General features: G+C 51.8%; 1 protein-coding gene across 1 annotated transcript in view; it reads left to right on the top strand.

The window, feature by feature from the left end:
- The window catches only part of TRABD2B (TraB domain containing 2B), a 269,123-nt gene that overhangs the window by 102,618 nt on the left and 143,255 nt on the right, over nt 1-23,250 (top strand). The window lies entirely within an intron of this gene.

Here is a 23,250-nt window from a genome sequence, read left to right as displayed (position 1 = left end):
GGGCTTGCTGCTGCCCAGGGGGAGATAGCTAGGACGTGTGTGTGGACTCGACTGGCTCCTGGGCTAGCAGGTACTGAAACCAAAACCAAACTCACTGCCATGGTGTCGATTTTGTCTCCTAGCAACTGATCAGAAAGGGTTGAACTGCCCCTATGGGTTTTCAGGACTGTGACTCTTTATGGGAGTAGAATGCCTCATCTTACTCCCAAGGAGCACTTGATGGCTTTGAACAGCTGACCTTGTAGTTAGCAGTCCAATGCTTAAGAGCTCAATGCTTAGCAGTGCAATAAGAGGCCTGATCCCAAAGTTTCCGTCGCTTATTTTCCTCATCCTGTTTGAGAAAGATCATACAAGGATGTGTAATATGTGATCAAGGAGCCTTGGTGGCACCGTGGGCTAAATGGCTGGCTGCTAACTGCCAGGTCGGTGGTTTGAACCCACTAGCCACTGGGAGGGAGGAAGGATGAGGCAGACTATTTCCGTACAGATTTACAGCTTTGAACACCCTACGGAGTAGTTCTCTGTGCGGTGCAGCCACTTGGAGTCAGAATCAGCTCGATGGCTGTGGACTTAGTTTAGTGTAGAATCGTTATATAAACCATAAACCCCTCAAATGATCAAACTCCACCATCTGGTAGGATGACCAGTGTTGACATTTTGATGTATAATTCTTGTAGAAGACATTTCCCAATGTAAATCTCTCTGTTCCTCTCTATCTATACACGAGCACCTATTATTTTTAAGTGATTTTATTGATTTTTAAGTATTGTTACTTTGAATGGATTCTTGGGCGATTACCATTTCCCATCATCAATTTCGTGGTCAAGAGCTTACTTGTCCACATTCCCTCCCCACCCCACACCCCCTAAATACCTTACTCTAAACTTCCTCCTTTAGAAGTTCTCTTCCTCCTCTTGTGGATTACAATACCCCTGCACCCGGATACCCGCCAGCCCTGCAGTCAACCCCTTCATGTGCCCTCCCTCTCCTTCCCTCTCTTGGAAACCTCTGAAGTCAGTTCCCTTTGGACTGAAAGCCTGCATATGCATTAATCTTTAAGACGATCACTATGCATACTGTTCAGAATCTTCCTTCGTTCACTTGCCTACACATCATGAACATATTTCTTCTTTGATAAATATGCTCCCCCAGTATCGTTTCTAATGGCCACCCAGCACACTGAGATCACCCCCAAGTTTCCTGTTAATGGAAGAGATTGCTGGCCCCGTCACTTTTCCATGAGAACGGGAAAGCAGTGTAGGCGCTCTGCAGTGGGGGAAGAGGCGCACACTCCCACCAGTCACCCTTTGCTCCCCAAACATTTCCCCTGGGGCTTCCTAAGACGTCATGTCTATTGTCAGTCCTGGGATCCCCAGAAGGACTGATGCTTGTACCATTCAATCAGTTATGACGCAGTCGGGGAAACAAGTTGAACAACCCCTGGAGGGCTACCTCCCACTGGGCCTTCTGAGACAACTCCTTGATCTTGTTTCTCTCTGGGTCTCCCGGGGCCTGGGCTCCCCCGCCTGTAAGACTGAGAGAGTGAGACAAACACGAACACACCACAGTGCTTGCTTCTCCCTCCCAGATGCGGCGCATTGGAAACGAAACCAGGCCCCAAAGTCAGACAGGCTCATGTCCTGGCTCCCCTTAATACTCACAGGCTGACTGCAGGCCGAGCTGGACCTCGGAGCTTCCATGTCCTCATCCCTTGAGCAATTTGGGGACAGGAAAAAGTGTCTGGTGGGTGCATGGCACAGCGTAGGTGCTCCCCACACAAAAACATCTCAAAGCGTAGTCGTTTCTGCTCTGCCTGTGCTTGGTTGCTCTCCTTTTTATTCAGTGGCTAGAGAATCAGAAACTGAGGATCCTAAGACACCCTTGTAAAAAACCACATGAGTAGTCCAGCCCAACTAATGAACAAATCAACCATCATGAAGAAACATTTTCCTAATAAACATGAGAGTATATGAGGCGCCTGGGCCCAGTAGGCCCAGCATCTCCAGATGCCGGCACTAAGAGCGTCCCGTCGCTGCCTGAACAGCGGCAGTTTTGTGCCTAGAACATGAGTGTTACTGGAGCCAGAATCCCCTCCCCGGCCCCCTCCCGCGCTGGTGCTCACGTGGACTGCCGGTCGTGGGCAGGCAGGAGGTTTCCAAGCCTGTTTCATAAGTGCCCAGGAAGAGGCTGACACTGGGCAGGCACTGTGTTTTTCTAGGGCGTATTGCACCTGGTGCCAGAGGAGGCCGACACGCAGAAGGGATTGGCGCTGGCTAGACCCCCGCTAAGCTCCTGGCTGCCCTCAAGTGCCAGGCCAAGGGACTTGTGTTTGCTTTGCCTTACTGTGAAGCCGTCTTCTGCTTAGAAGGTTCCTGGACCTGTCATAATGCAGGCCATCCTAGTCATGACACCGGGCTGCCCCGTGTCTTTGAACTGAAGTGTCAGCTGTGGAGAAATCCCTGCTGCGAGGATGACAGCCAGCTGACAGCCCCCAGGGAGGCTGCTACCAAGCGAAGCAGCGGAGTAGCTGGTCTGCGCGTGTGGGAGAGTTCGTCTCTGTGGGGAGGCTGGAGAGAGGCCTTCCTTCCACAGCTCTACCAGGAGACTAGAGCTAGGGATCAGGGAGAAAGGCGAGCTGAAGACGGGGATTCGTGCCCCTGGGTTCTCAGAGGGACATTCCTGCACCATGCCAGGACCTGGAGCTTGGCGCTAGATGATGACCTGATGCGAACCCTGGCCACCCCCTGGGCTCATTCCAGCCACTGGCCAGTCGCAATTTCGCAGAGCTTAAAATGTGGGCAATAGCAGTCACTGCTTGCTCATATTGGACTGCTGACCAGAAGGTCATTAGCTCAAACTCACCAGCCACTTCACGGGAGAAAGGAGAGGCTCTCTGCTCCCTTCAAGTTGCACCTACTCAGAAACCCAAGGCCGGTCGCTGTGACTTAGACTGAGTCCCTGGCGGTGGTTGTTGCTTGGAAGGCTGTGATGAGAATCTGATGAGTTTCTTCCTCGCGTCCATGACTGTTATAGCTAACGCCAGGTAAATGGCAAATGTTACACAGAGGTGGAAGAGGGCCTGAGCCTGTGGCAGACACAGGACGCTGGTGTGGAGAGGGCTCAAAGCTGGGAGTCAGGAAGTCTGATTTCTGATCACAGCTCAGCCATGGATCTGGGAGATGGCCCGGGGCAAGCCTTTGTTTCATCCTTGCTGGGCACAGCGAGTGGAGAGATAGTGGCAGTGTTGGGAAGGATTAACTTGAATCAGAGGAGTGGTAGATCCAGGGGATGGGGCTGCCACGATTCCAGGTGGGATCTGCCAACCCCAGAGAGAAGAGATTTCCTTACATCTCTTCCCTCTTCCTCTGAAAGCGGCTCAGCAGTGGAGCCTGCGGAGTGACTTCTCCCAAATAGTGCTGCTGCTGCTATCGGGTGTCTTTGAGTCAGTGCCACTCACAGCTGCCCCGCGGATGACTGAACGGGGCACCTCTCGGTCCCGTACTGTCCTCCCCGTCCCTGTCATGTTCCAGCCCACCCCACAGAGTCATGTGCCTGTGTGCTTTCAGACACACCTGTCAGAGTGACAGGTGTCTGGGGCAGAGGAGGGATGAGGTCGAGACGGACGAGGAAGAGGGGAAAGAGTGAGGGAGACAGGAAGATCGATACACAGAGAGGGGAGGAGGAAGAAGAGAAGAATTAGGGAGTTACAGAGCTGAAGCCACGTGCAATCAGCAGGGGTATGAGTGGTGACACTGGGAGGGTGGGGTGGGAAGGGGGAACCAATTACAAGGATCTACATGTGTCCTCCTTTCTGGGGGATAGACAAAAGAGGGGTGGGTGAAGGGAGATGTCAGACAGGGCAAGATATGACAAAATAATAATTTTTAAATTATCAAGGGTTCATGAGGGAGAGGGGAGTAGGGAGGGAGGGGAAAAATGAGGAGCTGATGCCAGGGGTTTAGGTGGAGAGCAAATGTTTTGAGAATGATGAGGGCAACGGATGTACAAATGTGCTTCACACAATTGATGTATGTATGGATTGTGACAAGAGTTGTATGAGCCCCTAATAAAACAATTTAAAAAATAAATAAATGACAAACGTAAAACAATGTAAAAGTATGAGTTTCCCATATGAGAAGACGGCGAGGAGTGATGAGGTCACGGAATGGCCGAGGAAGAAGCTGTGTAGATGCGGGGCACTACATTCATTTCTGCTTCCCAGTCTGCCTCCCAAAAGAACTACTAACCAGAAATGGGTCCCAAGGTGTATTGAGGTAATCTTCAGACATCTCTCAGAGAAGTTGGTTCTCTTCGCTTCTCCTGCGATGCCTTCCTCAAGTCTCCTCTCATTTAGAGAATGGAAGAGTGGAACTGAGACTTAGCCACCATGTTCTGAGAAGCTGGTGTCCTCCAGAGAAGAGCAGACCGCTTAGACCGGTGTTGTCTCCTTTAATTTGATCTTTTCAAGCATGGCCCTTCCTGTCCAAGTCAAGGTTCTAGCAGCTAGTTCTCCCCAGTGCCACTGTTGTTTGTACGCCTGCTGCCTCTCCTTCTCTGTGAGCCAGGCACTGCCTCTTCTCTACATTTGTGCCCTCCACGGCCCCAGCCACTGGCTTTATCGTATTGACTTGTTTCTGTTGTGTTGCAGTATGAAGAATTAAATTGGGTGAAGTTTAAGAGAGGTTTACTGAATCTAATGAGTGCAATGTGTAGCATTAGGGGTCAGCTCTATTAGGAGGGAGAAACATGTTTCAAAAGCAGCAGAAATCAAATATGGAGACTAGTGCTTCACTCAAGTGAATGACAGCAAAGAGGGAATTTCTAGCATGGGGTATCAATCATTCAGTCTCACTGCCATCGAGTTGACGTGGACTCATATTGACCCCAGACGACAGGGCAGAACTGCCCCTGTACGTTTCCGAGAATATAACTCTTTAGGGGAGTAGAAAGCCGTGTCTTTCTCCCTCGGAGAAGCTGGTGGTTTCAAACTGCTGACCTTGCAGATCCCAGCTCAATGCACAATCACTGTACCACTGGCATGAGGGACCCCTGGCATGAGGGATGCAGGCAGCATTTTCATGCCATGCTTGCTGCAATCTCAAGGAGCAGGGTTTTTGCAGGTTTTACTTCCTCCAATAAGAACTTGCCTGGAGTAGGAAGCATGCAACATGTGGACGTCCTAACCCACAGAACACAATCTGTCTGGTGGGCTGCCCCCACCGCCTCCACAGATCTGGCTGACCCCGCCGCCCTCAGGTCCGCTGCTTCGTACACTCCTCACTGTGTGAGCCCCTGGAGACATCTCTTGCTACAGGCTCATCTCCAGGGGCCTGGCCCAGGGAGTGTGGGCCAAGGGAGAACTGCCCTCAGGAGTGAGGAGGCGGGGCCAGGAGAAAGGCCCCAGGAGACCGCCCGTCCTGTAGCCTGGCGAGCCTCTGATGCAGCAAGGGTTAATTGGGATTACGTGTGATCAATAAATATTTACTGGGTGTTAAGTTTTTAGCCTAATGCAGGGTTTAGCAGCCATTCTCCGTTATGGTAATGAGAGGCATGTGAGGCCCTCGAGGGCTTGGGAAGGGAACTCCCTCTACCGGCCTTCAGACCAGTTTCAGAGGCCCTCCACGGTCAAGGAACCAGACTTCCTAACTGCCCCAGGCCAGGCGTCCCCTTGGAGGTGGAGTTTTCCCTGTTTCTAACATTTTTCTCCACTCCCCCACCTTCCCTGTGCACAGCACCCCGGCCCCAGCTCCGTGTCTCGGGACACAGATGTGAAACAGGCACAGGACTTTCCCCCAGGGAGTCCCTCGCCTAAGAGGTGGCTCTCAACCTTGTTTCTTACCCATGATGGCAGAGAACAAAGCTGGGGTGCTCTGCTGGGGAGGAGAGACTCAGAGGACTCTCTGGGAGGGGGCAGAAGCCCCAGACCATTTGGCGCTGACCTCAGCCTGTCCTCCCACGGACATCACGGAAGTGGACCGAGAGTTGGACAACCCGACACATCGTGGGCCCTGTGACCCAAGGAAACCTCATGGGTGGATGGCCTCCATTGGGGAGAGACCGCAGGAGGCTGGCTTCTCACTCCGCCTGGGGAAAGCTTCTCCAAAGACGTGAATCTTAAGCTATCTGTAGAAACCAGAGAAGAGAGACGCCATGAGGCTTTCTGCTCCTGTGAAGACTTTCAGCCACAGAAGCACATGGGGGCAGGTGCTTGGTTCTGTCCCACGATGAGTTGGAATCGGCTGGCTGACGGTGCATTGGCATTGTGAGATGAGGGTCCTCTAAGCGGGCAGGAGGTGCGTGCATACCTTCCCCCAGGGCCAACCTTTGGAGCCACAGCTGGTGGAAGGCAGGATCAAAGCTGTCTGGCAGTTGCTGAGCCACAAATAATGGGCCCCCATGAGGATCTGGCCATGGTGAGGTTGTGCTGGGGGAATGGGTCTTAGAATGGGTGGAGGTGACTGGGAGGGTAGAGGTTTATCATAGGAGGGTGGCTGCCCTGGTCCTAGGGTGTCCTGTGTCCCATAGAGCAGTTTCTCACTCTTTCAGACTCAGATCCAAGGCCACCTTCCCTGCGACACCTTTCTGACTGGCTGTCGTCCTGAATGTCCATGCTGTATTTGTCCCCAGCTGGCATTCTCCCTACCTAGAGTGGGAGCCCCATTGGCAGGAACCCCTCTCCCCTCCCACATTGCCTGCTACTTCAGGGCTCAGGGCAGGTCTTCCGAGAGGCCTCCCCGCTGGCTGTTACTTTGCTGCCTGTGGGCTGCTCTTTTGTATGTCTGTCTCCACCATCAGACTGAGCTTTTGTTCAGCTCTGTAAATACTGGAATGAAGCCGTGAAATCCGAAGGATGGAGCTGGGTCGGTTGCAACCATGCATGGAGGCGTGTGGGCAGACAGGACCAAGAGAGGGCCTGGCAGGGGTGGGGAGGAGGTGAATGGAGCCTGTCCAGGTGGTACCACCCATCCTCCTTGCTGCTGAGCAAGATCTCCCCTCCCGTCCTACCTGAGTTGACCCTGGGAGGGAAGACTGTCCTCCCCAGTTCCATGTTCCTTGGTGAGATAGCCTTTCCGGCTGCACCTGCTGATCGCCTGTTGCAGGGAAGATGATGGGGGAGCCCCTTTGTCTCTCCAGCCAGCCTCTAGGCACCAATGGTCCCTTCAAAGAACCACTCGGTGACTTTGGTGAATTGTTGTTGACGGCCCCCTTGGAAGGCCAAGGCTGTCTGCCTTGCCCTTTTGCAGGGTGAAAGGGGGCTGGGAGGAGGGATATTCAGTTTCCACTTCAGTCGATACTTTGATGTTCAAAGCTGTTTAATATTCATTAAACCAGTCCTTCAGGTGTAATTGCAGTCATTACCTGCCCTTTTATGATTGTAAATGTTATGGGACAGACGAGCCTAGCTGTCCTAATGACTGAGGGTTTTGATGATGGATGAAAGGTTGAATAGAACCCCTTCAAATATGTCCCCTTACTCATTGGCACCCACTCCACTCCTTTCTGCTTTTTTTCTCTTTAAAAAAAAGTGTATATATATATGTAGTTTGGATGGAGAAATCAGGACGGCTCATGGCTCCACTAGAGTTATGGTTAATTTTACAAAGATAAAAATGCTATTCTCCAGTCTCCAACTGAACCCAAATTTTCACACATGCTTGAGCCGGAGCCTGAGCCTCAAGTCAAGGGTTGAGCCCTAACTCCAGCCACAGGCTGAGCACCAAGCCTAACCACAGCCTGAGCCCTCCTCCTGCTCTTAGCCTGACCCCTGACCCCAGTCCCAGCCTGGGCCTGGACCTTGCCGTAACCTGAGCTGCTAAGTCTCACGGAGAGAAGAAAGTTAGATTTTTTTCCTTCCCCTTTTAAAGAATTTTAGGACAGTCTGGATATTAAAAGGAGGTTTGGTGGCCCAGTTGTGAAAGTATTCGGCTGCTAACGGAAAGGTCAGCAGTTCAAATCAACCAACCACTTCTTGGGGGAAAGAGGCGGCAGTCGGCTTCCACACAGATTTGTTGCTTGGCAATCAATGGAACAGCTCTTCTCCATTCTACGGGGTCACTCTGGCTTGCAGTTGACGCAACAGGAGTGAGTTTAGTTTGGTTGGACCGTGGAGATCGCAGTGCGGTGTCAGACCGAGCACTTGGAAGCTGCCTGCTGGGAAGACCCGGGTGTTGGTGTCAGTCTTGCATTCGATCCCTAGCTCTCCTACTTTCGAGCTGCATAAGTTAGGCAAAAACTGAACCTCTGCGTGTTCGATTGCTTCATGTACATGGAGCTATAATACCTACCGGCTCACTTGTTGTGAAGGTTCCCTTGAATAATAGGTTGCTACTGAAGTTCCTAGCACAGTACTTGGTAAAATAGTACTCGAGTTGCCCTTTGAGAGTTTCTGTTCAGCACTTTAAGCTCATAGTTTCTTTCATTTGCCTTAGCTGCTGCTAAGATCAAAGGCAAGCTTAAGAGTCTCTTCTGACAGCCACTTTGATCTTTTCTTTCTCTCCTGTCTTTGTAATGACCTTTTGCTTCCTTCATGTGTGATGTTCTTGATGTCCTCCCACAGCTCAGCAGGTCTTCAGTCACTAGTGTTGAAGGCCTCAAATCTGTTCTTGGGGTGTTCTCGAAATTCAGGTGGCTCTCGTGGACTCATTTTCATCTTCTTCAGCTTCAACCTGAACTTGCATCTGAGCAGTTGTTGGTCTGTCCCATTGTCATCGCCTGGCCTCATGTTCTCTGCACTGATATTGAGCTTCTCCATCATCTCCTCCCATGGGTATAGTCCATTTGATTTCTATGTGTCCCGTCTGGACACATCCACGTGTCCAGTCACCATTTGTGTTGTTGGAAAAAGGTATTTGTTATGAGCGATTAGTTGGTCTTGCCAAATTCTGTCATGTAATTGATCTCCAGCTTCACTTCTATAACCCAAACCAATGTTCTTTCTTCAACGTCTGTCCCTTCCTTTGTTTCCAGTGTTTGCATTCCAGTCACCAGTAATTATCATGCATCTTGATTGCATGTTTGATTCATTCCAGCCTGAAGATCTTGGTAGAATCTTCCATTTCTGCCTCACTAGCTTTAGTGCATACGTTGAATAACAGTTGTATTGACTGGATTTCCTAGAAGAAGGATAGATATACTCCTAGAACAGGCAACATTGTACTTAAAAAAATATATTGAAATGTCCTTTTTTTTGGATGTTGAATTCAACGGCATTCGTCTCGATTGTGTCATTATCCCCGTAGCACCCCCCACATGGTTATCTTATCTAAAATGGCAATACGGATCCATTGCAGTTCATTCCTGCTTAGCATATTAGTCTATCATTGTTGATGGCTTCTGCTTTTCCTAGGTTCATACATTGTACCCTCCAAGTTCTGATTATTAGTAGATTTTTTGAGCAGTTTCTTTTCATTGTGAGCCATGCCTCTGCAAATGGAGGCCTGCCAGCTCTGCTCCTGAAGGGTTTCCTGCATCTGGGCCATTATGGTTGGCTGCTCTTTGGTGTGGACGCCTTCTGACGTGAGGGCACTGCTCCGACGGTGCTGTGCTTCTACTCGGTAGGCTTCCAGGGTCTGACAGTGCTTCCATGCTGTCCACAGGCTTTCAGTCGCTCATTCCTCCCAACTGGACAGACTGCTCCTTCTTCTAGATTTTCAAAGGATAAAAATATAGTACCTATCTGTACACAACTTAACTCCCCAATGGGACCTGGAGCAGCACCTGTATAATCAAACACACATGTGTTTATGTGGCAGAATATGAATATTCGCAATAAATGAGAAAAAAAATCAAGACAGTACGTAGCCTTATGTAGATGGAGGACAAGTTCCTGACTGGTGGTTCTTTAGCCTTTTTGGATTTCAGAATTGCCAGCGGTGTTCTCTCTTGCTTCAAAACACCTCCTGGAAGTTGCACAACACCTAGCTCACCCTGGCTACAAGCCTGCGCCTCCCTGGCTTCTCCTCCAGACCCTTGGCTGGGCCTCTGCTCCCTGGGTCTCACCTCTGCTTGTTTTCCTCCCCCTCCAGGCCCAGCCCTGCCATCCCGGGTCAGTAGATTGGGAGTCTCAGATCAGGTCTCAGATCATTAGCACATTAACGGTATCTGCTAAGTGAGAGGCCCATGGCTTTTATCATAGGGGTGGATGAGCAGCCCAGGAACAAAGAGAGGGGCAGTGGCCTTGAGGAATGGGGAGGTGATACTTGTTTTTCTAACCCTTATTAGAATTTAGGGCTCCAGGACAGTCCTAGTACACTCCAACCTCACCCTGTCTCAGCTAGTCTAGTTGTTAAGTCTAAAAAAATTTTTTTGAGGGGGTTTCCCCCTAGATTTCCCTCAAGATCTTCTGTTATCTACCCATATTATCTGTGTAACCACTATGACAAATCTTTGGAATTAGTTGCCCTGATTAATTGTGCTTTTCAGAAGAGGAAACTGAGGCCAAGGACGATGGGGTTTTGTGCCCAACTAGTGGCAATATCAGCGTCAGGACCCAGGGCCATCTAAGTCTGGAGGTGCCTTCCCCAGGCTGAGGAGAGAGGGGTGGCACCTCAAGAGGGTGAACTTGACCAGTAGGCAGGGTGCCAATTGACGGCCAAGCCTGACTGGTTCATGTGGACCAGCACGCGGGCCTCTGAGCCCCCTGTCCCGGCAGCAGGGCCAGCATCTTGGGGAAGCACGTGTGGAGTCTGGGATCTCTTCAACCCGACCATCCCATCGGCGTGTCTGCTTGCATTTCAGGGGGATGGTCTCAGCAGTGTAGACCATGGCACCAGGGACAGCCTGGCATTGCCAAAACCAAGGGTCAGCCGAAGAGGGAGCCCAGAGTACGCTGCAGTGCTCGGCTGAGTCTGGGACAGCTTTGTTGCCTGCAGCCCGCACAGTCTGCCTCCCCTTCAGCCATCCTCCCTGTCTAAACCCCGAGCCCTGGGCTTCCCGTCCTCTTTTCCCTCTGGGCCCCGGGCCAAGACTCCTCCGGCTTCCCTCTGCCAGCCTGTGAATGTCCCTTTGTGAGGCGGCCTGACGTGCGGTCCTTCCTAGGGAGGTGTTATTTTAATATATGAAGGGCAGTCATTTCATTTCATAAAGATAGCTTGTTTGGAGGGGCCAACAGGGGCCCGGGAGAGATCGCACTTGACAGATGCAGGGACAGCCTGCGGTCTGGGGGCTGGAGATCACAATGTGGGCCTGTGCGCCCCCGGGGCTGGGCGCTGGGCCCCTGACAGCCAGGGCTGGAATGAGTCCTGCAGTGGGGCTGTGGCTCGGGTAGCTTTTCCCTCTCCACCACTGGGGCAGGTACTGGTGACGAGACTCATGGGCCAGATGAAGGGAAGGCAGGCAGGGTTGGACGCAGTCATGGATATTTTTCTGGGAGCTCAGGTTCTCCATTGTCCTCTTCCCACCACCCCAGTCCCCAGCAGTGGGGCAGAAGGAACTATTTGGCCCTTTGGGTCACCAACAACCATGAAGCTCACCCAATGGTTTTCATTCAGCCTCCTCAGAGGTGGGGGTTGGGTATTGAAAATAAATGAGGAGCGAACTCCATCTCCTGCCACCTTGAGGCCTGCAGCCAAGCCAGCGTGATGGACGGGGTGACAACGTCTGGGCCAGGTTGGTTCCAGGACAGCCCTGGTTGACAGCTGAGCAAAACACCTGGTCCTCAGGGAAGTGAAACGCCGGCCTCACCAGTACCTTGCCTCAACAAGGAGCCTTTCTCTCGCTGGGGCGTGAGGGGGCGGGGGGGACAGGGCTGGGCAGTCCCTGGGCACCTGCCGCCAAGCATCATGCAGGCTGTTGAACTTGGAAACGTCTGTGCTTGCCCCTGCCTTGGCTTGCTGCAGCCCCCGCGTGGGGTGCCAGGCTGCACTCTGACGGTGACTTCAATGGAAGGGCATGTTGAGGGGGTCTCTAAGCTGCAGATGGGGATGGGCTGCATGAGACCACTGACTCTCGGGGACTCATGTCCTCTGGGTCACTCAGCTTGTGATGAGAACCACCCATTGAAACCCGAGTCTCTTTGCGGATGGTCAGTACAACCGTGGGGTGAAGGAAGGGTGAGAAGAGCTGATTGATCTGAGGGGAGGGTCCTGGAGGACCTCTCCAGCCCCGTGAGACTCAGTTTTAGGGACTCTATCAGGAGTCCTGGCGGGGTGAGGCTGCTCACCAGGAGGACAGCCATTTGAGAGGAAGACGTGATTTTTACTCTCCTAGAGTTGGAGTCTCAGAAACCTACAGGGGCAGTCCTACCCCGTCCTGTGGGGTCACTGTGTGCCCGAATCCACTCAGCGGCAGGGGGTTTTACAAGGCAAGGGGAAGCTGAGCCAGACCAGGAGTTGAGGGGGTGTTGAGAAGCCCTGCTGAATGGATTCCCACGCAGGGCATGCCAGTGTGAAGGAGTTGAGCTGCCCCACAGGGCTTCCAAGGCTGTGAATATTGTGGATTGCCAGGCCTTTCTCCCGTGGAGAGGCGGGTGGCCAAGTGCCTCACCCGCTGCAGCCCGAGGCTCTTTGAGAACACGGTGGTGGATGAGAACGCAGGAGGCTGGCGTCTCTTTCCCACCCTCTGTTGACTGAGCTTTTCCCGAGCTTTTGTTTCCTGGGCAGGGAGCTCTGGGTTCCTGAGTCCTGAGGGCGGCAGTCTGGTCTGAACTCTTTGATGTGTTGTGGGGCATGCTCAAAGGAGTCCATAATTCTCTGTGGAGAAGGCGACAGGCCACGCTCACGTCCACAGTCCCGTACTTCCCTCAGCCTCATCCATTCTCCTGCTGGAAATGTCCCCCTTCCCAGCTGGCAGGCTCACTTCCTGTTGGTTGGGGTAAAAATCGACATATGGGCTTTGGGGAAACTGGTAGGATTTACTAAGCTGCAGCAACCGCGCACCCTCCAGCCCCGATCCCACGCTTGCATGGAGAGAACCTGACAGACGCTCACCATGAGGATGCCCACGGAGGGCCTTCGTTCAGAACAAATAAGCTCCCTGCCATCAAGTGGGTTCTGACTCTTAGTGACCCTGGAAGACAGTGGAACTGCCCGGTGGGTTTTGGAGACTGTAACTCTTTGCAAGGGTTGAAGAGCCTCGTCGTACTCCCATGGAGAGGATGGTGGTTTCAAACTGCTGACTGTGTGGTTAACTGTCCAATCTGTAAACCACTCTGCCATCTATTTCTAACAGCTCACATGGAGACCCTCAATGCCCGTCAGCAGTAGGAACGATCAGTAAGTTATGGTCTAGTCCCACAAGGTTCTAGAACATGGCAACGAGTCGGAATGAACTACTGTTGCATGCAATACGATGGACGAATGACTTAGACATGATATTCAGTGTAAAACAACACACACAGATCAGTACACTGCAGGATTCCATTCACATAAAGCTTCAAAACAGAACAATCAATGGCTTCAGAGGTCAGGATGATGGTTACCCTGGGGGAGCTGGCAATGTCATGTTTCTTGATCTGGGTACAGGTTGAATGGGGGTGGTCCCTTTGGGATAGATCCCTCCGACCATACCTTATGATCTGTACACATTTCTGCCTGCAGGTTATTCTTTAATGAAAGAGTCTCAGGTGACAAATTTAAGAGACAAACCCCAGTTGACTTGTGTCTGACTCCTGGTGACCCCAGGTGGCAGCACAACTGTACTCCAGAGGCTTTCCCGGTGGCCTGCCTCTCGGAAGTCGATCACCAGGCCTTCCTTGGGAGGCATCTCTGGGGAAACTTGATCCGCCAACCTTTCACCTAGCAGCGAGCACGTGAAGCGTTTGTGTGGCACAGGGACTCCGCAATCACAGGACATGGCAGGAAGCAGTGGACCCTGTGAGTACCCCTTGCTCTGGAAGGGAGCGGGGTTACAAGGCACCGCCCATCACAGGCGTCAGGGCACAGCTCTCTCCCCACACCAGCTTCATTCTGTGCTAGGACAGACTTGTACATCCCATGGGCTAGCCGAGGTCAGCGGTCGTGGACTTCAGAGTTCCGCCCGTATCCTCACCTCTACCCTTCAGCACATTTGAACTTGAAGTCCAAATGCTTACACCGGCATGTTTGCTTGAGAGCTTTTTCTGCCCATGGGAACCTCCTTTACTGAGTGCCTTTGGGGGGTTTAAGTCCCCAGGAATGAATGGCCCATGGGCATCCATCAAGTAACAGTTGAGGGGCACTGGTGAGTCAGTGCCACACACCCCTGGTGTCAGGTGAGACAACTCCAAGACTCCTGTCCTCCGCTAGCTCCAAGAGTTTCCCCTCCTAATACTGCTCCCCACAAGTGACCAACAAACAAACAAAACCCCTCAAAACTCACTACCACGGAGTCGATGCTGACTCTGCACACAACCCCCTACACCACCAGGACTCTGCTACAGAGTCCACGTTTCCGATACTAACGCTCAGGCTCGAAGACAGGACCTAGCTGGGACACATAGATAGCAGAGGTCAGGGTTGGCTCTAGAACTGGGAATTCTGACTCCAGAGTCTTTGTATGTGACAGGCTGCATCCAGCCCGGGAGGCCTTTGCCGTTTCCACGGGGCAGGCAAGCTGGCAGCACGTGCCCACGTGTATTGGCACTCTCGCCCTATTGTCCGTTGTACAGGGGCTCAGGGATGATCCTGGCTCCTACTTCTCAGACGAGACCACTGAAGCCCAAAGAGGGGCTCACACTGAGTAAGTGGTGGACCTGGGCTCCTGGGTCCCCAGCATCTTGCTCTCCGGCTTGGAGCCTGGCAGAAACGCCCTCTTCTCCTGCTCCTTGGGGGCCTCACTGCACGGGTGCTCCTAGAAGACACGCGATAGGTCAGACCTACCCCGGACCTGAGAAAGCAGCCAGCTGTCTCAGGAGCTCCTACACGCGGACAGTCTCTGTGTCCAGTTTATCTCCAGACCCATTTCCCTACAGTTTATGTTGCAGTCGTTCATTCTGCCATGGCAGCCAGCTGGTGCGGATGGTGACAGGGTGGGGGCCCGAGAGGCTCCTCCCACCATTCCATCCTGGTCCCAGGAGCTGGTGGAAAGAGAACTCCATGGAGGAGTCATGCCTTGCACCAAATACCCTAATTGGGCTTGAGATTTTTTTCTGCTCCTGCTCCAAGGACCACCTTGAAGATCACAGAACTAGGGTGTCCTCATGCTGTCAGATGCAACTCCTTCACCTCCCAAATGGGAAAATACAGGCTAGCAGAAGCTCCAGGACTAGGCCTCTTGGCTCTCTGCCACTCTGCCCCGCCCCAAGCTAGGCCACACCTCATAGGCTTGGGGAGAGATGAAGGCAGCATGGTGGGTCCTAATGACTGAATCCGAGGGAAGTAAAACTGGGCTGGGAACAGATGCTTCCTAACCCCGCACCTCTCACCCCTGTTTGCACCGGTGCTTTTCAAAGTTTAAGAGGGGGAGTGAAGAGTTCACAGAAGAAAGCCATGCTCTTGGGCCTCTGCGCTGCTGTTCCTTCTGCCTGGAACACGGCTTGGTCCCACAAAGGCAGGAGCTCATTCAGTGTCCTGCTTCGATATCACCTCCTTACGGTAACTGTTCCGACCACCCTCTCTAAAGCAGCATGCCCTCGTTCCATTCCCTCATCCTGCTCTCTTGTCCTTTGTGGCCCAGAGTGACCTAAATTGTTCAATGCTCAATCTCTGGCCAAAAGGTTGGTGGGTTGGACCCACCGAGAGGGTCTCAGAAACTCACTCACTCACTGCCATCAAGTCAACCCAGTGGGTTTCTGAGATTAACTTTTTCTGGTAGTAGAAAGCCCAGTCTTTCTCCCTCAGAGCTGCTGGTGGTTTTGAACTGCTGACCATGAGGATCACAGCTCAAAGAATAACCCCTGTACCACCAAGCTCGGCAATCTGTTTCGTACAAGGTCACAGCCTGGAAACCCCTATGGAGCAGTTTGACTCTTCCCCAGATAATGGGGTTGCCTTGAAATGGACTTGACTTGTTGGCGACTGAACAGAAGGCTATGACCTTTGCTAAGGACTGTTCTTTCTGGTAACACGTCTGAAGCACATGAGATAGACTCTCACCATCCTTGCTGCTCAGGAGCACTCTGCTACTTCTGTCAAGGGAGCTTTGTTTGTTGTTCTGGCAGTCCGTAGTACTTTTTCAATCTTCTTCACCCAAACCCTAAGTCCCTAATCCAGATGTATCTATTCTTTTCTGCAGTCTTCCTTATTTAATGTCCAACTTCCAATGCACAGGAAGCGATGGAAAACCCCATGGCTTGGATCAGACGCACCACGGTCCTCAAAGTGACATCCTTGCTTGTCGATCTGTGAAGCGCTCTCGTGCGGTAGATTTGCTGGTACTCGACACAACATGGCATCTGATTTACTGACTGTTGCTTCTGTGAGCATTGGCGATGGATCCAGTTGATGGCAGATCCACTGAGGGTTGAAATCCTTGACCTCTTCAGTATTGATCAGAACGTAATCTATTGATTCAGTTTTGCGGATTTGTATGTTCTTTACATTGAGAGACAGCCACACTAAAGGCTGCAGCCATTGCTTTTTATCAGCAAGTGCTTCAACCTGAACTTGAATATGAGTCCATCCTGGCGTTTTGGCAGATGATTTTGGTGTTGTTTTGGCAGATGATTTTGAGCTTCTCCATCACCTCTTCCTTCAGATTGATGTAGTCAATTTAATTTCACCTGACAAGATCCATAAGTATAATCGTTATAGATGTTGTTGAAAATGGTAGTTGTGATGAATAAGCTGTTGGTCTTGCAAAACTGTAACATGGAATCTCCACCACGTCCATAGCTTCCACTTACTTATCCTTTCTGTCTCTTTGCTCCCACCTTTTAAATTCCACTCACCAACAACTACCAGTGTATCTTGATTGTATGCTTGATCGATTGTAGATTTAAGAAACAGGTCAATTCTTCCTTTGTTTGCATCATTGGCTCTAATGTCTGGTGTGTAGATTTGAATAATAGTTGTATAAACTGGTTTTGCCTTTAGGGCTATGTATATTATCCTATCACAGACAGCATTATACTTCAAGACATATCTTGAAATGTTCTTTTTGATGATGAGCCTGTAACATTATTATTCCTCTTGAATCTGTCCCTCCTGACATTGTAAGCCATCTGATTGGCTGCTTCAGCGTGCATAATAGCAGTGACTTTCAGCTCGTGCATGCCTGGGATATTGACCTTTACGCATTCGATTTTATTTGGATGACTTTTAATTCTCTGAGGTTCATGCAGTTTATGCCGTGCTCCCAGCACTAATGGAGAGTCGTGGCTGGTTTTTTCCTTCTTGACTTTGCTCCATCAGCAAATGGAGGGCCGGAAAATTTTGCTTCCTCCGTGCGTGTTATTAAGCTCTACTCTGCTGTGAGGAGACAGCTTCTCCCCAGTCGTCTTTGAGTGCCCTCCAACATGAAGGGCTCGGCTGCTGGATTATATCAGATACCTTTCCATTGCTGCTCGTCATGTCTTTAGTGGCAAACCCCGAGTGTCAGTCTGGGTTGACTAGAGAAACAAATTCATGGATACTCATGTGCGTATAAGAAAGAGTTTCATATAAAGAGTAATTGGATATTAAGAAAACATCCCTGTCCAGATCAAGTCCATATGTCTGATACCAGTCTATAAACTCCACTTCATACCCATGCAACACGTGCAATGACGTGGAATGCAGGGAGATCACAGGCCAGTGGGTGGAAAGTGTTATGGATCTAGTGGCGGTGGAAGCATCGCAGCGCAGGCGTCCGTCTCCACGTGGTTCCTCCAGCTCCAGGGCTTTGGCTCCATCAGCATAGCTCCCTGTGGCTTGTCAACAGGAATGCCTCGCAGGGAAAGTGTGTGTGTCCCACCTCTAGGGAGGAAGACAGAAGTTCCCAGAATCCTCAGGAGAAGGCCACACCCACACAGAGGCTTCATTTGCTGTGACCTGAGTGACAGGCTAGACCCCACCCCTTCCCCAAATTGGCAGATTATGTAACTGCCACATCCCTCTTCCTTCTTCATAGTCTGTTCTTAGTGTGGAAGCTCCACTGGGATTTAAAATGCCAGTGACATTGCTCCCAAGATTGCAGCAACATGCAAGCCACTGTAGTGTGACAAACGGACAGAGAAGTAATGGTCTCTAAGAATAGCCAGCACTGACTGAGTACAGAAGGAGCCGCTTTAGCACAATGGGTTAAACACTGAGCTACTAATGAAAAGGTCAATAGTTCCAAAGGAGAGAGGTGAGGCTCTCATGCTTCCTTGAAGGTTTATAGTCTCAGAATCCCTGTGGGTAGTTCTATCTGTTGTGGGGTCCCCATGATCCAGAATCTGCTCCACGGCAGTCGGTTTGAGTTTTCAGTGTATGAGGAGGGGGAGCTTAAGCACATGCTATATTAACCTATTTAATCTCCCCAAGCCTAGTGGGGTACTATTATTATCATCATTGTAATGATATGGAAATCATTGTAATCAGAAGTAACTTTCTCAGAGAAGGAACTTGTCCCAGGCCATACAGTAAGTGTCGGAGTGGGATGTGCACCCGTACTGGCAGTCTGACTCTCCTTTCTAGTCTCAAGTGTTCTTGTTATATGCGTCCACAATGGCCCTCCCTCCCCCGCACACTGCTTACCTCTAGCTCCAGCATCTATAGCAATGTCAAGCATATGCCAGCCAACAACAACAAACTGTTGTCCTCCAATCTATTCTGACTCATAGGGACCCCATGTGGTACAGAGTAGACTTGCTGCTTCATAGTAGGGTTTTTGTTGTCGTTTTCATTTCCTGATTGTGGCACAGTGGCTCCTTGGGCAGCTAATCACGTGGACAGTGGTTTGAAACCACCAGCCGTGCCACGGCAGAAAGAGGAAGCTGCCTGCTCCTGTTAGATTTACAGCCTTGGAAACCCACAGGGTCAGTTCCACTCTACCCTTTGGATCAGAATCAACTCGCTGGCAAAGTCCGGGGACGCTGCTGTTTGCTGAACAGCACGCAACTAGTCAGCGATGGACCCGGGGCGTCTGTTCAGGACTTGCCTCTGTGTCTGACCCCTGCGTCTGCCTCTGCCCCTGCCCAGCTCCCCACAGGAGATCCTAGAAAGCACTCTGTCCCCAAGAAAGCCAGGCAGTGGGCCCGGGAGGAGAGGGATTGCTAGAAAGCAGATGATTGGTGCTTGGAGATTGGGCATGTCATCAGCTGGATGAAAATGTGAACTAGGAAACACTCTAGAAGTCAGCAATGCCACCCGCTCCATGGCAAGCTGGGGAGATGAGCATCCCCACTGGCTGAGGAGCCATTTGGCCAAACGGTGCTCTGCCTCTCGGTGAGCACTGCCTCTCGGCGGTTCTGCGGTGCACCGGGACCTTCCACAGTGTGCCATTCAGTTTCAATCAGTTCTCACTGGCTTACCTTTTCCTTCCTGCTGGCGCAGTAGTTCCGTGTCAGCTGATAGCCCAGAGATTGGCAGTTGGAAGCCACCAGCTACTCCACAGGAGAAAGTTGAAGCCGTCGGCTTCCCTAAGAGCCCAGCCTTGGAAACTCTAAGGCAGTTCTACTCTGTGCTGTAGGGCTGCACCGTGTGGGAACTGGCCCGACAGCAATGGGTCTGGTGGGGTTTGATCATTCCTCTGGCTGCCCTCATCAAAATGTAAACTGCGCGTGTCAGAGCGCACCTTAGAGGGCCCTGAGCTTGGAGGCTTTGCTCCTGCTCCTGTTTGATTGCACGGGCTGCTCGGAGCCACAGATGGCCAGCATATCAGTTATGGCTGCGATTTCCTTCAGACCATGTGATGCCTCCCTAGCTGTTATCACCTTCTCCTCCTTCATTCCGATGAATAAATCCAGTGGTTAGCTTTCACTCCTTATCACGCTCAACAACCTACCGGCATGGGTTCCTTGCAATGCTGTCTTCGCCCACTTTCCGGAAGACCTCCCTCTCCTGGCTCTCCAGCCCAGTCTTTATCAACCCCCTTGGCTCCGTCCTTATCCCCTCCTGGAGCTCCAAGCTTTGTCGGGTCCCACGGTGCCGTCCCTGGCCCTCTCTTCTTCCTATGCATGCCCCTGTTCTACCTTATGAGGCGCCCTGGGGATGTGATGTACGATGTTGGGCTGCGATCCCCATGATCTGCAGTTCGAAAGCACCAGGAGGTCCGAGGGAGAAAGACTGGACGTTCTACTCCCATAAACAGTTAGTCTTGGAAGCCCACAGGGGCGTCGCTCTGTGTCAGCATTGACTCCGATGGGCTCTCAGCCGGTACATTGAGGATATCTGCCCTTATGCCTGCAACCCAGTTTCCTTTCATAGGCACTCTCCCGATTCGTGTGTCCGATAGAATCTTCATTTGAATGACCAACACACAGATCTCAGACATGATTCACCCGCCACTGCTCCCCAGGCCCAGTTCTCGCCCAGCCTGCTTCCAACCAGCAAATGGCAACGTCACTCACTCCCTGCTGTACAGAACAGACGTCTTAGGCCATCCTGGACTCCTCCCTTGCGTTCATATTGTACAGCCACTCAATGAGGAGATGGTGCCAGGTCTCCCTTCTAGAGATCTAGAGAGCTTTAGGGTACCTCCGCTTCTCATCACCTCTCTCTCGGGTACAAGGGCTCACGTCACCACCATCCGTTCCATCTAGTAACCCTTCTGTTGGCCTGCCCTCGCTGCCCAGAGTCTGCCTGTCGCACAGCAAACCAGAAGGAGCCTTCTGAACATCTGTGGTTAGCTGCCATCAAGACAACGCAGAGTCGTGGGAACCTTACCGACAATGGAACGAAAACTGTCCAGTCCTGTGGCATCCTCATCATCACCGACCTAGCGTCTTCTAGCCCATTGTGCTAATCCATCTCACCCAGGGGTTTCCACGCCCTCCTTAGCCCTCTATTTCACCAAACACGAGGCCCCCCAGGGTTGATCCCACTAAACGACCTATCCAGAGCAAGGGGGTCAAAGTCTTGTTGCAATGCATAAGCTTTTCATTGGCTAATTTTCAGAAATATATCACCAGACCATTCTTCTTAGTTTTATTCTGGAAGCTCTGCTACAACCTGTCCCCCCGAGGTGACCCTGCTGGGCTTTGAAACGCCAGGGCCACTGCTTCCAGCATGGAAGCAACACACAAGCCATCAGCGCACAGCAAATAGATGGCGGCAGTTCTAAACAGGAAGTCTGATCAATTCACACTTCTTCATTAAAAACCTTCTACCGCTTCCCGGTAGGGTCGGCCAGGTTGGGCAAGTTTCCGTGGAGCTTAGGCTAAGCCTATGCAGGGGAACGGGCTGGTGATCTTTCAAAAAATTAGCTTAGAAACCCCTATGGCTCACAATCGAGCATTGTCCAAGAGAGTTTGGGAAGATAAGAGCCCAGGGCGGAAGGCTCTCAAAGCACACAGTGGCCACAACAGTGGGCGTGAGCATGCCAAGGAGCATGGCGGTGACGCCGAGCCAGGCATCATTCTGTATTTCTGTTGCACACAGAGTTCCCATGAGCCAAAGCCATCCTGAAGGGAAGAACCTACAAGTCACCTCTAAGGTCCATGGCTTCTACAACTCCCAGACCACAGCTGATGTAACTTGAGCATTCGTGCCACACTGGGTTGGCAACTCCAGACTCACTCCCAACAACTCTGTGAGGTGAGACAAGCCTTCATTCCCAGTTCACCGATAAGCACAGCAAGGATTCGAGAGGAGATGATGAAATGACCAAGGAAGCTCACCTCTTGCCAGGGCTCCTGGCTCTATTTTGGGCAGTTTCCACAAGGCTGAGGAATATGGTGGGTCTCTGAAGGGTTTACGATCGCCCAGTCAGCCGGTCAGTCATCCTGCGGATGTTTACAGGGTCCTTCTTGTGTGCCAGGAACTGTCTTAGGCTCCACATCTCCAGTTAGGAAGGAGAGATCCCGTCCCTTCCCTCAGAGAGGACGCTGTCTAGCGTGAGAGACAGGACATCAATCATTCTACAGAGTTGCATGATCTCACCTGGGCTGAGGACAGAACAGGAGACCAGGACAGTATAAACCTCAGGGATCTCCAAAGGAAAGTGGTGAAGGTCCCGGGGAGGGTTTTCCTGATGGGCAGAAGGAAACCTCAGGGACCCAGGTAGGCAGAGGACCTTCCTCTTGGCCCAGCCTCCTGGTCGACATGGTGAGAAGGCATGAGGTTCATAGCGCAGAGGTTGATGGGCGCCAGCTCTGGAAGTGACCTCACATGCCATTGGCCAGAGTCCATCACATGGTCTTGTCTTCCAGCAGTGAGGCTGGCCAAGGCGGTGTAGCTGTGTGTCCAGGAAGACAGAGGAAATGGGCGTGTGAAGCAGGTGGCCGTCTCAGCCACACCCAGGCTGGACGAGGTCCAGAGAAATTCCTCTAAAGAAATGACATTTCAGAGGCGCCCCGAGGACAGGAAGTGGTAACAGCAGGTCACCCATACTCACGTGTTCAGGGGAGCCAGGCTCAACCTCTCTCCAGGGAGCCCCCTGCCTGTGCACCTAGGGTCCCACTGAGTACTCTGCGCCCCCTGAAGCATGGGTGTTCCCACAGGGGCAGCACTGCCCTCGGCTCTCCCTGCGTGCCTGTTGGGGGCCCTGCGGAGCTCTCCCAGGATGGACTGCAGCTGCATCTCTCCCAGGGCTCGAGCCCTCCGTGGCCACTAGAAGCTGCCTTTCAGACCCGTCAGGCTAAAGATTTTAACCCAAGATTTAAAAGGACCAGAGATCAAAAGCAGATGCTCCTGGAAGACACTTTGGCCTTCCCAGCCGTCTGGGGACACGGCTATGGAGGGAGAAGACAATTCATCACGGACCTATTTAAGCCCCCGTTCAATAATAAACAGATGTATTGTGGGGGGAAAGAAAGAGATGGGTGTCGGCCCCCTTGATTCATTTGTCTCCCTCTCTAAATCACCTTCATCCCGGGCTCCGGAGGGCAGGCGTGGACACTTTGAAGCAGAGACATCCTGTCAGGAAAATGGAAACATTTCACGTTGTAAATCCTCAAGGTTGTCAAAGAAATCCTAATCAGAGAGGAAGCGGCTGGGGCTGGTGGGGAGCACCAGGGACGGCTTGGGGGAATGAGAGGGAGTTGAAGGGAAGAGCCTAAAGGTTGGTGTTTTTTTTTTTTTTTGGTTGGGGGGGTGGGGAGAGCAGAAACCAGGATCCCTTGCCTCTATTTGCCCCTCCTCCTCCTGATTGACTTCCATCCTTCTCTGCCCTGTGGCACTGTGTCTCCTTGGTAAGGTCCTTCTGCTGCCCACAGGTTAAGGCTGTTTCATCGGCTTCATAATGTAACACCCCCCCTCCCACCCCACACCCACC

This window comes from Tenrec ecaudatus, chromosome 1 (assembly GCF_050624435.1).
Source record: "Tenrec ecaudatus isolate mTenEca1 chromosome 1, mTenEca1.hap1, whole genome shotgun sequence".
Lineage (NCBI taxonomy): Eukaryota > Metazoa > Chordata > Mammalia > Afrosoricida > Tenrecidae > Tenrec > Tenrec ecaudatus.
This window is presented reverse-complemented; position numbering and strand designations above follow the sequence as displayed.